Genomic DNA, 16,354 nt, shown 5'->3' with positions numbered 1-16,354 from the left:
GACACCATTTACAGCCAGAAACACACTACTTACAAAGACAACAACCTTCAAGCTGCCAGAGTGGGAAGCTGTACAAAGCTCTGCTGTGTCTCATTTGGAAAATGGGTTAGAAGCAGCCGCAGGGTGACTTCCTATAATTGGCCAGGGTAAAATGATAACGATATTTTGATACAAACATCACAATTTCTACCAACCAACAGAAACTGGCATTCAGTGGTCCCCTAGGAGCACTTACCTACCGTGGCTGGGGAAAGGCACCTTCGGCTTAAGTGCCACACACGGGCCAAGGAGCAGAGGCTTCTTCCCACACCGAGAAAAGCCGGCGACTCTTATACTGTCTTGCACTATGGCCCAGCTGTTCCCAATTTGGGATAGCAGCATTTCACTCAGGCCACCAGCCCGGCCACCTGAGGAGTTTTGAAACCTTGTAATTAGTCTCCACCCTAAGTACACTGTAAACTTTAGCATGCTCCTTTCAATTTGAAAGGCCTTCTTTTCAGGGAAAATGTGGTTAAATTCAATGTAGGGACAGCTAAGCCTTTATTTAATGGATAAAAAAGAAAATGTAAGTGGTACATTGAATATATCCAGCTCTGTCCTTGAAGCTATGGCGGCAAACAGATCATCTACCAGAGTTTATTGTACACTTATCTCAGCACTGAGGAATGCAGCGGCAGGTTAAAGGGTGTTCTTAAAAAGACACACCACACCACACAACACAACACAACACAACACAACACAACACAACACAACACAGGGAGATGGCAGAGCTGGTAAAATGCCTGCTGTGCAAGCATAAGGATCTGGGTTCAGATTCCAGGCACCCACTTTAAAACAACAACAACAAAAAAAACCAGGCAAGGTAGAGCATGCAAGAACTCCAGTGCATGGTGGGAGCGGGGGCGGCAGCTGGAGACAGGTGGAGTCCCTGGGCTACTGAGCAGCCATTCTAGCTGACTTAGTGAGATGCAGATTGACAGGCCTGACTCAAAAACTCAGGCACAGAGTGTCCAAAAAGACATCTGATGGTGACCCCTGACCTGTACTCAAGCATGAGTGTGAGCGAGAATGCAGTCTTGTGCTGTGTGTGTGCGCACACACCCACACAGCCGAAAGCACCTAGTTGAAGAGACAGAGCCCACAAGGCAATATTCACACTGTGAAAGAAAGACCCGATAAATTAAAAAGTTAGGTTTTATTGGTTACATATCCCTCTCCTCTGACGAGAGGCGTGCACTTGCAAAGACAGCCCAGTCTTGAGGAAGAAAAAACACTGGGGAAAGATCAGCAGAGGATGAGTAGCCGTGAAGGGTCACTCCCTTCCTCCATCTCACCTTCCTCTGGTCCCTCTGAAAGTCTCCCAAGTACTGAGACACCAGAGAGGGTGAGGAAGTCAGTGTTCTCTAGCCTGAGCAATGTTGTCTTGCAGTGCTTTAGAAAGTGCCGTGGGAAGAGTAAGTGTAGTGAGGAGGAGCCTGGGCGAGGTCACTCCAACACCGTGGACTCCTCCTCCTGAGGAAGACACCAGGCCCTCGAGCAGTGATGGCTGCATGCTCACCCAGCCTCGTTGGCTGAGCATATCCAACCTTCCACAAGTGCTCCTAGTCTGGTGTTCATGCATGCAGGAAGCTTCAGCAGCACACACACACACACACACACACACACACACACACACACACACACCCAGGTGGCCTAAGGTGGTCACCTAGTTCTAGAACATGGAATGTGGAGGAGAAAATCCGGTCACTCTTTTGCCCCAAGAGGAAGAACTCCTGACACCTTCCTCAGGAGACTGCTATCAACTTGACTGAAATAATGATCGTGCAGAGTGTGTGGGCCCCTGGGAGGAACTAGAGGAACCAGTCCGTGAGCACAGTACCCACTGATTGTCATTAGTGGTAGAACTGATATTTTCCTTGGGATTTCATTAAGGTTGAATTTTTACACAGCATATTGGTCCGCATCATCCAACCACCAGACTCAATGTGCACTGTGAAGACAATGCCTACGCCATATTTGCCAAATGCATTGTTCTAATTACCCCTTCCTATCACAGCCTGAGGATTTGACAAAAGCCACTGTGGTTCCTCTTTGGTTGGCCATCTGATTTAGTTTCCCTGTTTGGGTTATCATGCCAGGGCATGAACAGGCACCAGGCTCTCCAAGCACTGTGAGTTAACCTAGTTAACTGAGACAGCTTAAGATCTTCACAAACCCCTCCCTCTCCCTTGTGATAGCAAATGCAAAATGCTGACTTTGGTTTTGGTACTTTGGTATGGCTCTATTGTTTTTTTGTTTTTTTTTTTTTTAACTACCAAGTGGGACATATTACAGAACTTTTAAGTACTGTTTAAAATTAGGAAGTGGTTATAGTAAAATATCCCAGAAGCACATTTGAAAAATGATCATCAGGCTGGAGATAGTGCTCTGCAGTTAAGGGCACCTGCTACTCTTGCAGAGGACCTGGCATTGTTTCCCAACACCCATACTGGGTGGCTCACAACCGCCTGTAACTCTAGTTCCAGAAGATCCAACACCGTTGCCTGGCCTCTGTGGACAACTGCACGCATATGACACACATACATACACACATTCCCTCACATCTACACACAAATAAAAAACACCCATCTTTTTTTTGAAGCAACTGAGTGACATAAGAGTGGCATTTCATAAATTTCAGTATCTATTTTGCAGATAAATGTGCCCAGAGCAAGGAATGGGAGTGGCATTGCTATGCTCCCTCTGTATCAATATTGCGTTTAGTTGTTTTTGTGTAAGCTGATATCCTGTGGGAAACATTCCCACTGTGGCTTCCCTCTGCACTCTCAAGTTTAGAATCCTTTGTTAAATTACAGGAGATCACATACCGTGGTGCCCCTACATTTTATGTCTGTCATCTTTACTCCTGAATAGTCTCCTACTCAAATAGCCAAGTGTCTTGGTTAGGGTTTCTAAGACACCGCATGACCAGAAGCAACTTGGAGAGGAAAGGGTTCATTTGGTTTCCACAACATAGTCCATCACTGAAAGAGGTCAGGACGGGATCTCAAGCAGGGCTGGAACCTGGAAGCAGGAGCTGATGCAGAGGCCATGGAGGAGTGCTGCTTACTGGCTTGCTCTTCGTGGCTTGCTCAGCCTGCTTTCCTATAGAACCCAGGACCACCAGAAAATGCCCTACAGGCTTGCCTGCAGCCCAATATTATGGGGTCATTTTATCAAAAGTCCCTTTTCTCAGATGACTTTAGCTTGTGTCAAGGTGACATAAAAGCTATCCAGCACACCAAGACAAGTGAACAGTCATGATTTCATAACTCTCGTGGTTCAATGCACACAATTTGGTTCATGTATAAAATTATTAAAAGACTGTATGAAATTATCTTCAGTTGTGTATACTAGGCACATAATGTACCTTCATATGAAGGGTACATAAATTTCATGTATAAAATTATTAAAAGACTGTATGAAATTACCTCAGTTGTGTATACTAGGCACATTTATGTACCTTCATATGAAGGATACAGAAATTTTGAGCTAGGCTGGGATTCTACTTCTGAGAAAAATCATCATGTATATGATAACATTCCAAAATTTAAAAGTTCCCAAATCCAAACCATAAAAAAAAAAAAATTTTTTTTTCTTTGATTAACATGCATGCCTCATGGGTGTAGGTGCCTGCAGAGGCCAGAAGAGGGCATCAGATACCCTGCGGCTGAAGTTAACAAGCAGTCCTAAGAGGCTCAATCTCTGTTGCCCGCAAGAGAGGCAAGCGTTCTTAAGGGCTGAACCATCTGCCTCTCCATTCCCAGGCCCCCCTTAGAAACCTTTCTGATAGCAGGCACTTAGAGATATCAGATGTGTTTAATAACCGTAAGGCTACAAAAGAGACAGGTCAGGTAGCTGCTAAAGTAATAGAGCAGACAGCTAAGTGGAAATTCACTCTGGACAAACCCTAGCAGAGGTTAGAGTAAACAACACAAGAAAGGGAATCATGTGATGCAGAGTCAAGGCTTCATGCGAAGGCCACTCCCTCCTGAGAGCCTCCCTCTGCAGGGCTGCTGGGATGCTAGGTAAACACATTTCTGGAGGGGCATAAAGTCCAAGGCTGAGAAAGGCTCTGTTTATTAGACCTGCAAATCTGCCCTGCTATGCATGTGACTCCTTTACGACGATAAAGGTATATTAACTGTTTAAATCCAGCTTCAAAATCACCGAATTTATCTAAGTTCATGTGTGAGCTTTAGTGTGTAAAAGAATTTAATCTATTAAAGATAGATGCTAAACTCCAATCAAGGGAAATATTATTCTAATTGTACATGCTGAAATTACAAGCAAGAAATGTGCTTGTTGAGCTGCACCATGCAGGAGAAACTACAGCTTAACAATTAGGTCTTAGTGAACTGAAACAAGAAAACACCTAATGAGTTTTTAGGAGACCCCAAAGCTTTGTCAAACCTGACAAAAAAAACCCCATCCCTCACCATAGAGCCATTACTAAAGCAGGTAGGGTAAAAAAGCTACAAGAGGCAATTGTTTGAAGCAAACGTTACTTGCTTGCCAGGTACTGGATTTAATCACCCCTAACAACCCTAGGAAATATTGCCAGCTCAATTAAGACGAGAGAGAGAGAGAGAGAGAGAGAGAGAGAGAGAGAGAGAGAGCTGCCCAAGGTCAGAAAGGAAACAGCAAATCTTACTTTTAAATCACGGCTCTGACCTCAGGAGGTTTCTGTCTTCACTGGCATGCTACTGATTCCAGGATGTGGCATTTTTTAACAGGTGAGCAATATAGTCAATCCAAAGTCCAAGAGACAATTATCAGGTTCTATTTTTGTTTTTTTTTTTTTTTGTTTGTTTTTTAAGAAAGAGACATAAACACATAGGAAAGCCCTTTAAGTAGCAACTATCAATATGAACTTAGAGGGGTTGGCACAGAACTGAAGGGTAGAACTCTCTTGCCCAGTATGTGGGCAGCCCTGAAATCAATCCCCAGCATTAGAAAAACAAAACAAAAGCGGCATCCCTCACAAAGCATCATTGCAGCCGTGAGCACACTTTCTAATTCAGGAGGTAAGAGTTTCACAAGGAAATGAAGTTGAGATGTCCTGGTCTTTAAGAAAAGCTGCAAGGCAGGAGATTTTCTGTCCAACTGAATCCTGTTAACATAGAGTAATACCCCAGTATTATAAATTTAACACAATGATTTATTAATGATACTGACTTTAATTAATATGGTGAATATAGATGATAGGCAATTTGTTATAAAGCTCCTTTTGGTCTTCCAAGACGAGGGACAACTTATATACTACAATTTACCTACTTAACTATATCTCCTGTGTGTGTGTGTGTGTGTGTGTGTGTGTGTGTGTGTGTGTGTGTGTTTTGAAACAGGTTCTCTCCATATATACCATGCTTGCCTGGAATTCCATGCAAAGTCCAGGCCGGCCTTAAACCAGTGGCTTAGACCTCTGTATGCTGGATTACAGGGCTGTTCCACCACTTCTAGCTTAGATCATAAGTTTGGGACAGCCACATGACCCTACATCTTTTCAGAACAGAGTTCTAATTATGGAAGTAGGCTCAGAAAGTATCTTGGTGGCAGTTTATTTTGTTAATATCTTGTGAAATATTTTTAGTGTAAAAAAATAACTGAGAAGCCAATTTTAATCAATTTTATCTGCCTATATTATTAACGTGGGGTAAAATGCTTGGTACAGATGAGATGTTTTTCCTTCTGGTGCATACATCTTAAGGTGAAAGTGTTAGTTCAGTTCTGAACCTAGCTGATGAGAGTAGAGACAGGAACTAATTAATCTATTTATCTGGGACCACAGGCAGGCCTGGAGAAAGGCTGCATGCAGGTTGGAAGTTTCTCTCTGAGGCAGCAGATATGATCTAAAATTAGGTATTGATGACGCTTGCACAATTTGTTAATTTACTAAAAATCACTTACTTACACTCAAAGCAATGAATTTTGTTGTCATGAGTTACAATCCTGCTCACCTGTTAAAAACTGATCTAGCATATGGGACGAAACATTTTCTAAATAACTAGAAAACCAAGGAATATTCCACACTGTCTTCTAGGCTGTTATACCCCTTGACAGTGCTGGACTCAGCAGCCAGGCATTTGTTAGCAGTGATTCAGAACTATCACACATTTCTAAGTTTTCCACAGACCAAAGCAAAAAACTAGCCAACGAAAGCAGACCTTTTAACTAAAATTATGTAGTCTGTCCTCTCCCGCCCCTACAAAGCATAACTAAACAATATGAAGTGATTTGAGAAAGATGGCTTTCAAAGTGGGAATTGATTAAAGTCACTCTGTGTAGCTGAGCTTTTAAAAAAAATATCTATGTATCTATCTATGTATCTATGTATCTATCTATCTATGTATCTATCTATCTATGTATCTATGTATTTATAGTTCTGCAGTAACTCAGACTGACCCTGGGACCTTTCCCTACCAGTAGGGCATTATACCACCGAGGCACACTCTAAGCACTCTAAGTGTTTAAGATTAGGGACAAATAAAGGCTGTTCGCACAACAAACTGGTCACCTTAATGGGTGAAGTGAGTACTTATATTTGCTGCGGAGTGTTTTATGGGGCTGCATGGGAGACAAGGGGTGCTGCCAGTAGCAACTGTTTCTGCTTAGTAAATGGCACTGCGAAATCACGTCATTAAGATCTGCCTTGCAGAGCGTTCCATGTAGTGTTTTAAAGTTGGATGTCTTTTTGTAGACTATTTTCTAGCTGTGCATTGCTGCTGGTGACTGGATTATTCTGTCTCCTGTGTCTGTTTCTAGTGTGTGTTGTAGAGAGAACTAAATGCACTTGGAATTGTGAAGGTGATACTGTAGCAGGAGAAGAATCTATTTTTTAAAAGATATATTAGTGTGAGCCCGTGTGTGTTTGTGTGTGTGTGTATGTGTCTTATATCCCCTGGAGCTGGAGTTATAGTAGTTTCAAGGTGAGAACTAAGTTCTCCAGCCCCAGGAGAGTAATCTTGGTGGGAAGGGAGGGCACAGAGGACAATTTAACAAGTCTTAGTACAGCAGGAAGCATTCAATAAGGTGAATAAACAAGTGAGTGATGGAGAGGTTGGTAGATTTGACAGACAAGTAGAATGACAAGGCTACTCAGATCCTGAGGACATAAGAGGGCGATATAATTTGGTCAGTTACATTTTTACTCAATCAAAATCAGAGGCTCTTAAAGTTCTTAAAGGGTCTTAAAGGAGGAATATCACACATTTGAGGAACTTTTCACAAACGGCAGGAAATCCTGCTTCATGTTTGGCTCAACCCTTTTCCCCATTCTCACACATCTGCAGAATTTTTGAGGGGTGAGATGAGAAAGGTACTGCAGATGGTAGTTTCACCCTACATCAAGGTGCTCTTAGCAGCGGCAGCAGCGTGTGGAGATTGCCTAATTGCCTACTGTCTACCTTCAGTGTCTCTACAGCAAGTGAAGAACTATACACCAGTGGCTGCAGGGAATAAACTGGGTTGAAAGTGTTTTTAGGCTAAAATGCTCTTCTGCATCAGCACGAGGAAGCAGCCTTTATATAACAAGAAGGATGTTTGTACTTTCGGTAATCTGAATTATAACTGTGCATGGGACTGGTGTGGTGTTCCAGTAATCTAAAATGTAATTCTGTTAATGTATGAAATAGTGTGCAGGGTGGATATTTTTTCAATAAGTTCATTAAATTTAACTGGCGTTGCTTGTTCCACATTCCATGGCCAAACCATAATATCCAGCACTTATTTAATTAGAAATACTGGTGTGGAGGTGGGGGTTGTACCAGAATGGTTGGCTCTAACAGCCTACATGACCAACAGTGATCATTATCTGCTTACACAATCTCAGTTTTCCGCATACCATGAAGATTTATATACCTAGAAATTGATTCCTTTAGGTTTTAATATTTAATACTCTGTAAGAAGAGGCTGTAAAAATTTACCCATTAAAGTCAGAGCTATATTCAAAGGATGTTTTTAAATCTTATTTAATATTTAAGCCAAATGTTAAAGCTTATGTTTTGTTTTGTTTTGTTTTTTCCCACTAAGAATAGTGGCTGGTCCAAGAAAGAAAGCAAAGCAGAAGCTTAAACATTACATAATGCAAACTTCCCTTTCTAAATGGCAGGAGGTCTTACTCCAGGTAGGTCAGGGTCACAGGAAGAGGCAACAGTGCATTTCCTGGCCAACAGAAAACATCTACTAGAGTTGGAAAAATAATTTTATTGTAAGAAAATTAGCAGAAAAAAAATTTTGAGAAAAAAGGAGCAGTTCCATACAAGTAACTTTATAATTCTCTACTTCAAAACAACTTCTTTCTTTATGCCCTTCCCAGTACAAATGAAGTAGCAATGACTGCAGACCGCTCACAGGCTTTGCTAGTTTTAATATACTCTACTCTAAAAGGTGCAGGCCTGCAGACTACTTAAAGATGTATCTGCCTGCCTGTTCAGCTCAGGCAAGCTCTGTATGTGCAGTGGTCTGGACTTTAAAAAGTACTAGCTTCTCTAAGCCTGTGGAGTAGTGCTTAGTATACATATTAATATATATGTACATATTTATATAATTTATAAATAGTACATGTATAATATGTAGATATAAATTTATATAAATATGAATAAATATACTATATATATATTTATAAATAAAAATTCCGAGAATCTCGGGTATCCCATTTCAATGAATAAATTATCCCTTAGAAACAGTAACCTGGCCAACCTTTGACTCCGGGTTTCAGACACTAGTTTCTTCCAGTGACTTAGTAATGATTGATTATCTGTGTTTCACAAATCTCGGTCCCACATTTCCCAACCTAATTCAAAACCCCACTAAAGAAATGGCACATAAAGAAAAAGAGAGAATAACATTAGAGATTAAATTTAGTTAAGGCCTAACAATATTACTTAAATGATTTTAATTAACATAAGTGATCGTCACCTTGGCATTTGAAATGTGCCTATACAATATTCTTCTGCTGAGTTTTCTCTGCTAAATGGAAAAATGGAAACTCAGAATTTAAGTGTCATTTTAGGTGACAGCAGTGGTTAAGTACAGTATTCTGACGCCCTGCCAATAGACATGTCCCTTGGGGGAAGATGAAGTTCACCAGAACTGGGCCTTTAGGGCAGTGGTTCTCGACCTTCCTAATGTTGTAACCCTTTAATACAGTTCCTCACGTCATGGTGACCCCCAACCATAAAAGTATTTCACTGCTACTTGGTAACTGTAATTTTGCCACTGTTATGAATTGTGATGTAAACATCTGAGGTACACGATATCTTATATTCGACTCCCGAAGGAGTCTTGACCCACAGGTTCAGAAGGGTGGGCGATGGGTCAGCAGCTAGGAGAACTCACTGCTCTTGCAATGGACTGGCTTTCAGTTCTTGGTGCCCTCTTGTCAACTCACAACAACTGTTACTCCAGTTCCCCGGGCTCTGATGCCTCTTCTGAATTCCAAGGGCTTGTGCATGCATGTGGTATACCTTACCAACACTCAGGCACGCAGAACATGAAACCAGATAACCAAATCTTTCTGCTTCTATAGCAAGCAGATCCAGAACCCTTCAGAGAATGTTCCTTTTCTTTCAAAGCAGGGACAGGAGTTACTCAAGAGTATCGTTTCCATCTGTCAAAAACTGTGACTCTCAAAGTTTCCGCTACCAAGTGTCTCCGTACAGAGCTTGCACGCTCCACTACAGTGTTAGCCGCTACTGATGTAGTAATTGTCCTAGAGGGTACATTTGCACAATGCTGACACTGAGGAAACCCACAGACCATTACTGTTTCCCTTTTGCAAAAAAAAAAAAATTCTAGAACAGAAAGCATAGCTCTTGTGTTTTAGTTCTTTTAGAAGAAACAAAAACAGGAGACTCTGGGTTCTAATACACCCACGTAGGTCCGTTCAAGCCTTAGTTGACCAAAAATGGAAGTGAATCTTCGAAGGAAAAGGCAGAACAGAACGGAAATAAATGTTTCTGCAGAGGAAGCCTAGGAGTATGCTAAGATGGAAAAGCACCAACGAGCATGGGAGCTGTGATTAAGGCCTTGAAGGGGCCCAAAGCAAGACAGGGATACTGCATGTGGCTTAAAGGTTAGGGTGCTAAGGAAGGTGAGTAGAAAATCAAACCAGACTAGGCATTGTAGGAGGAGGTCCAACAGCAACATAGAACAGTCTAGGGACGACCAACAAGCAGTATCAAATAGACTAGGGAGTATCTAAACGGAGGCCTTTCTGCAGTAGCAAAAGAAAACAGAATCACGGGTCTACATAGGAAATGTTAGGTGCTTTATCAGAAACGTTATTATATGCAAAGAAACGTACATCATTAAACAAATACATATGCTCTCTGTAAATAGCATGCAAAATACAACTGTGAACATTTACTTGAAAGTTTTCTCCTGGGGGCTTTTCTTTCATTTGTCTTTGCTTATTACAGAAGCTTTTCATTGTCTTCTGGGGCCATTAACCTTTGAAGTCTACCACCAACTGCCATGAGAATGCATAGAAGAAGATATAAGTGATATAAGAAGAAGATACATTAATGACAATCTGAAACTGAAAAAGAGCATAAAAACCACCTTGAACCAGACCTGGTGGCTTATGCCTTTAATCTCAGGATTCTAAACATACAGGGAAGAATACAGAAAATTCCAGGCCAGCTACACAGAAGACCCTGTCTCAAAACCAACCAACCACTCACTCACTCACCCACCTACCCACCCACCCAACCAATTAACCAACTAAACAACCCACAAACCAACCAGCCGAGTCAACAGCAATAAAAACCTAAACTAAACAACATCCACCAAAAAAACACAACAGAAAGATGGGAGTGTTACTGGTAGCAACAGGAACCAGTGCAACCGCTTTGAAAGTATCTCTTCCTGTCCATTTAACAAATACCGTAAATGGTTGTATCTCTCCAAATACTGACTCTACTACAGAGAATTTATCTTGGAACAAATTACGGAAACAAGAATCACAAGAAAAATTCAGTGAAACATGAAGGAACTAATGCTATGGAGTAAAGCATCCTTGAAAGGCATTTTGCTTTAAAACAAAACTGTGTTCTCAGTTTTAAAAAGGGCAACATCTAAAAACACAAGTATTTCCTGATCGTTCATGAGAATTTGTCTAAGATGGCAATGATGAAATTTCAGTAAAGAATTTATATTGCATATACCCAGAAAAGGTCTGAAAATGTAAAAATCAACATTTTATAGTACACTTATGAGTAGTATTTTATTTCTAGATTATAATCCCTAATTAGCTATATTAACTATTCTTACATTCAAGAAATTTCTGCTCTCTAAGGCAGGGCAGATTTACTTTTGAAAATATGCTTCTGCTGGTAAATGGTACTGTGCTTTGTACACTTTTAAATATGTGAAAAAGTTCAACAGGATAGATTTTCTAAACGTTTAAGAATAGTCGTTCAAGCAGTAGGAGTATGAGATTCTTTTGTTCCAATGGTTTTGTATGGCCTACCTTTAAAAGATACTTTCGCTTGCATCCCCCTCCCCCCCCGAGGCTCATGGATTACTCTGGAAGGACAGCATAACGAGTATATATGAGAGTCAGAGGTGACAGATGACAAGCAAATCACGCCATAAAGCCGAGCAGCTGCACAGAGGTACTTACGGCAGTTGTGACAGCGTGCACATGACCAGTGCAAGTCGAAGACATGAAATCCACGCGGAAATTCTACCCCTACTCTAGTGCTATTAGCAAGTCTTGGATGCTGGGAGAGAGAGAGTCAGTCTTTTCTAAGAAGCTGACCCACACTCCAGTGTAACTCCACAAACCCGAGCATAGTGGGGCAGCACAAGTTGGTCTTGAAATCGGGGGCAGTACACAAAGTGGAGTGGGAATGGAAGGGACGGTGGAAGGAATTGGGGGAGGGAGCAGGAAATGTGATCAAAACATGTATGAAATTCAAATACACACATGTAAACATAACATACACTTTTATAGGTCTGTTATATTGCAATGTATTCTGAATCACGCACAGTGGTTGCTGTCGCTTGTATGGAATCATCTGACAAATCTTCATTCTATTTACCTTATGTCTTCTCAGAGTTCCATGGAAGTCAAAAGTATGTTCAGCCTGCAATAGTGGAGAAAAGTCTGCAATTCCACTGCTGCTTGAGAAAGTCTGGGGAAAGTGCTGTTTGGAGGCTCAGGAGGTAGCAGCCAGACAGCAGAGAACTGAGCAGTGCCCAGTGCGAAGGAGAGGGCTAAACCAAAACTGAACCTCCCATCCCTCGCTTGTGTATGTTTGTAATTTTTGATGTACAGCACATCCATTTTCCATAAGACTATAAATAAACACTCTTTACGTGTATTTATTTATTATGTTGTGGGCACATGTTTGCCATGATGTGCTTGTGGAGGTCAAAAGACAACTTTCTGAAATGGCTTCCCTCCTTTCGACCATAAAGCTTCCAGGGATGGAATTCACCCAGGTGGTCAGCTTGGCAGCAAGCGCCATTACCCACAGAGCTCTCCTGAAGGCCAATTTTTATAATTTTGATTTTTTTTTTTTTTTAAGACAGGGTCTCACGATGCAGACCTGCGTGGCCTGGAACTTGCTATGTAAAATAGACCTGGTTGTCTTCAAACTTGCTGGGATTAAAGGCATACACAACCATGGCCTGGCCCAGTATCAAGCATTAAAAAAAGCCTTTCTCCCACTGTTTAGAGGATTTTGCTTCATGGTATAAATTATTGAACTGGATAGTTTGGGTCAACTTGATACGAACTAAAGCCATCTTAAAGGAGGAACCTCAATTAAGATTCTATTTCCAGAAGAATGGACTTCAGGCAGGCCTGGAGAGCATTTTCTTAATAACTGTTGAAAAGGGAGGGACCAGCTCATTTGTGGTTCCATCCTGGGCTGGTGGTCCTGGGTTCTATAAAAAAAAAAAAAAGTCAGCTGAGCAAGCCATGTGGAACAATCTAGTAAGTAGCACCCCTCCATGGCCTCTGCATAAGCTCCTGAATCCAGGTTCCTCCCTTGTTTGAGTTCCTGTCCTGACTTCCTTTGATGATGGACAGTGATGTGGAAGTACAAGCCAAATAAACCCTTTCCTCCCCAACTTGCTTTTTTTTTTTTTTATTTTGTGTTTTATCACAGCAATAGCAACCCTACCCAAGACAGTTATCATCTAATATTTTGTTATTTAACATATATATTTTTAATATTTTTCTGTAAACTCAAAGCCATATGTCACTCTGGATCATTCTGGGAATTCATATTAGAAGTACCACCACAGGCATCAAAATATCCCTCCTACAGCCACAGATTAGACAGCTTTAGCAAACGGCATTTTAATTTTCCATTACAGAAATGACGGTGGATATTTTAGTGTACTCATTTTAAGTGGATTAAAAACGTCTATTGTTGCGTGTACATGATTTCAGGGCTGATGACTCTATACTGGATAACCAATGAGGGGGTTCCTCTCTGAAGTCAGCCTGTGCTACATACACAATGAGTTCCAATAAAAAAAAAAAAAAAAGCACAAAGATGGGACCAGGGACCAGTTACCTTATAAAGAGATGTGTGTATAAGTAGAAATGATTATCCTATATATAAGTAACTATATGATTACTAGAAAATCGTAAAGTATGAGAGATCTACTTTACTTTTTAACCTTTTTGTGTTGAAAATGGTAAGTAAGCAGCATATTTTAACTTCACAACCTAGATAGACAAAAACAGCTGTTAATATTTAGTGGACACCAAGCGCTCAACATTTTGTGGGCACATAGCAAGTCTGGAGACGCGTATGATGGCTAAAAGCAGTGTGTCTCACCCTGGACATAATGCTTAGAGGGAGTCAAGAGACAACATGAAGCCAATGCTTCATTAACATCAGGAAGCTAAAGGATGTAATTACATATTTAATCTTATTTCCATGAAATCTAATTTTCATTGATGACACTACATAAATAAAAGTGCTTGACTATAAATAACCACTTGAAGATGTTTCCATGAAACTCTGTCTTATTCCTCCCTGTCGAACCAAGAGCTCAGAAAACGAACTTTTGGTTTTTACGCATGTTCTGAAAACCCCTTTAAAAACATATGCAATGTTTTAGAAACAGACCTGTAACAAGAATCTTATAAGAAGCTGGAAGCCCATTGCTCAAGCTTATACCCAAGATAGAGAGGACATTCAGACTTACACATTTTTCAGGGCATCTTAGTGATGGAAAAAGAGACTACAGGGACACATAACAGAACATCTACATTGGAATCCTCCTGTGCTGAACCTTGGTTTAATCTCACTACCCAAACCTACAAAAGCAGCTCAATTAACTTTGTGCTCTGACTAAGCACAAGACACAGACCTAGGCATACGGCAGGTTTGCGGCCGCACAGAGAGCACTCTCTCTGACCTTGGGCATAATGTTTAGAGGGCTGAGAAATGTGAAGCCCATCCAAGAGCTCAGAGTGCTCAGGATGAAAAAGGCAAATGCTTACAACTTCTGTCCCAAACCACACTGCCATTTCCGCCAACCAGGAACATTCCTCCTCTTTATTTCATTTCTCAGTGAAATTTTACCACCACCTATCTAGCTTCTCAGAGTAAATAAAATAAATCCTGGGTATGCCTCAGCTTCACACCCCTTCCTTGCTTACCAATACTCACTCTGAATCTTGGCATTTTCATCTCCCCACTATCTGGGTACTGCTTCTCTCTCAAACTGAGTTCAGTTCAGAAACAGTTCCCATGTCTAGAGGGCTGGAGTTAGCATCCACTGAAAGGTCACACTGAACACACTGGTATGGTCCTTGAGCACCAGGCACCCGTTCTTTGTACAGTGAAAGTATTGATAAGGAACAGATAGCCGAGAACAGTTTGTGGAGACAGAACGCATGACTAGAGGAAACTCAAGCTCCACAAAAGGCTATTTTCCACTATTGTTTTCCAATGATACAGCAGACGTGTTCCACAAAAGCAGAACTAGATGGCGTTGAGTTTGTCATGCTAGGGAGAAGGCACAAGGTACAGTCCACACAAGGAAATTGTGTCAGATGTTAAGAAGTTAATGGGACCCCATTAACAGTCCCAGGGAGACCACAATGGCATGCCTTCAGCTCTGTCTTGCAAGACCTTGTTGAGGTCTGCCACCTCTTATTTTGGAAGAGGTATCCAAATGTCATCTGTTGAACGCCCTTTGTGGCTAAGGGTATTTAAAAGCTAGTAGTGTCACTGAAGGGTTTGGGGTTAGAAGATGCACACCAGCACCAAACCCACAGTGGGTCATTCAGCAGCTTTGGGTTTCAGTTTTCTCATTCAGTACAGTCTCATGACTTGACAGTTCCGGACTACACTGATAGATTAGCAAATACGCAAAATTCCTCTTTGAAAGGAAAGGTATGCTAATGATCACTTCAAAGACAGACAGAGAGGCCAATGCAAACCTCATTTCTCGTGGGAAGAGGAGCAGAATAAAGCAAATGAACAATCAGATGCTTCAGGGGCGTCTTGGTATGATAGGAGATATTGATAGACCTGAAGATTTTTTTAATGGTGGAATTATTTAGCTTGATATTAGTATATATGGACAACAGGTTCAAAAGGGTTTATTAGGATAAGGAGCGACCAAAGTTCACCCAGTACTATGTATGCCCTTACTATACTCAGAAGAAAACAGGCCAGTTTGCAGGGTAGCACACTAGATTTCCATATCCAGTTTCCAACCCCAACTTTACACTTTAATAGCACTAAATGTCCTAGCTTTTTAGTTTCTTCTGTCCTACCTTAAAGAAGGGATGAAGTGAAAGATAAACTCCTCTCTTCTTACAATTTAAAACATGATTTGCCTTCTGCATTTATTTTTCAGGTAATCACACAAATATGGAAATAAATCATAGAAAAAAATCACCCATTGAGTTCCATTTACTACTACTAAGGCATCTGAATAAAGCAAGAAAAAAAAAAGCTTCGTGGAAGGCCTGATGTGGAAATACCCTGTCATACTGGGAATGAATCTAATTAAGATATTACTGCACTAGTTGAGGTTGATGGGTGAAACAAGGTCTTGCCCAGGCTGGCCTCAAACTCCCCTCCGCCTTCTAAAGTGTTCTCCCACGTGTGCCTCTAATTAAGTAAATTTTAATAGAGACTTTTTGATGCAGGCTCATCAGAGAAAAATAATTAATCACGAATACTAAAGAAACCCATTTGAACTGGAAGCTAAAAGCTAAAATCTTCCAGAGAAGATGCGGTGAATGAGAAGCAAGTTCAACAATGAGGAGTTAACGCGTGATCTCAGAGGCCACGAGATCACGAGAAACAAGCGAGGAGTTGAGTCTTGA

Source organism: Psammomys obesus, unplaced genomic scaffold (genome assembly GCF_907164565.1).
Source record: "Psammomys obesus unplaced genomic scaffold, mPsaObe1.curated_primary_1811, whole genome shotgun sequence".
Lineage (NCBI taxonomy): Eukaryota > Metazoa > Chordata > Mammalia > Rodentia > Muridae > Psammomys > Psammomys obesus.
This window is presented reverse-complemented; position numbering follows the sequence as displayed.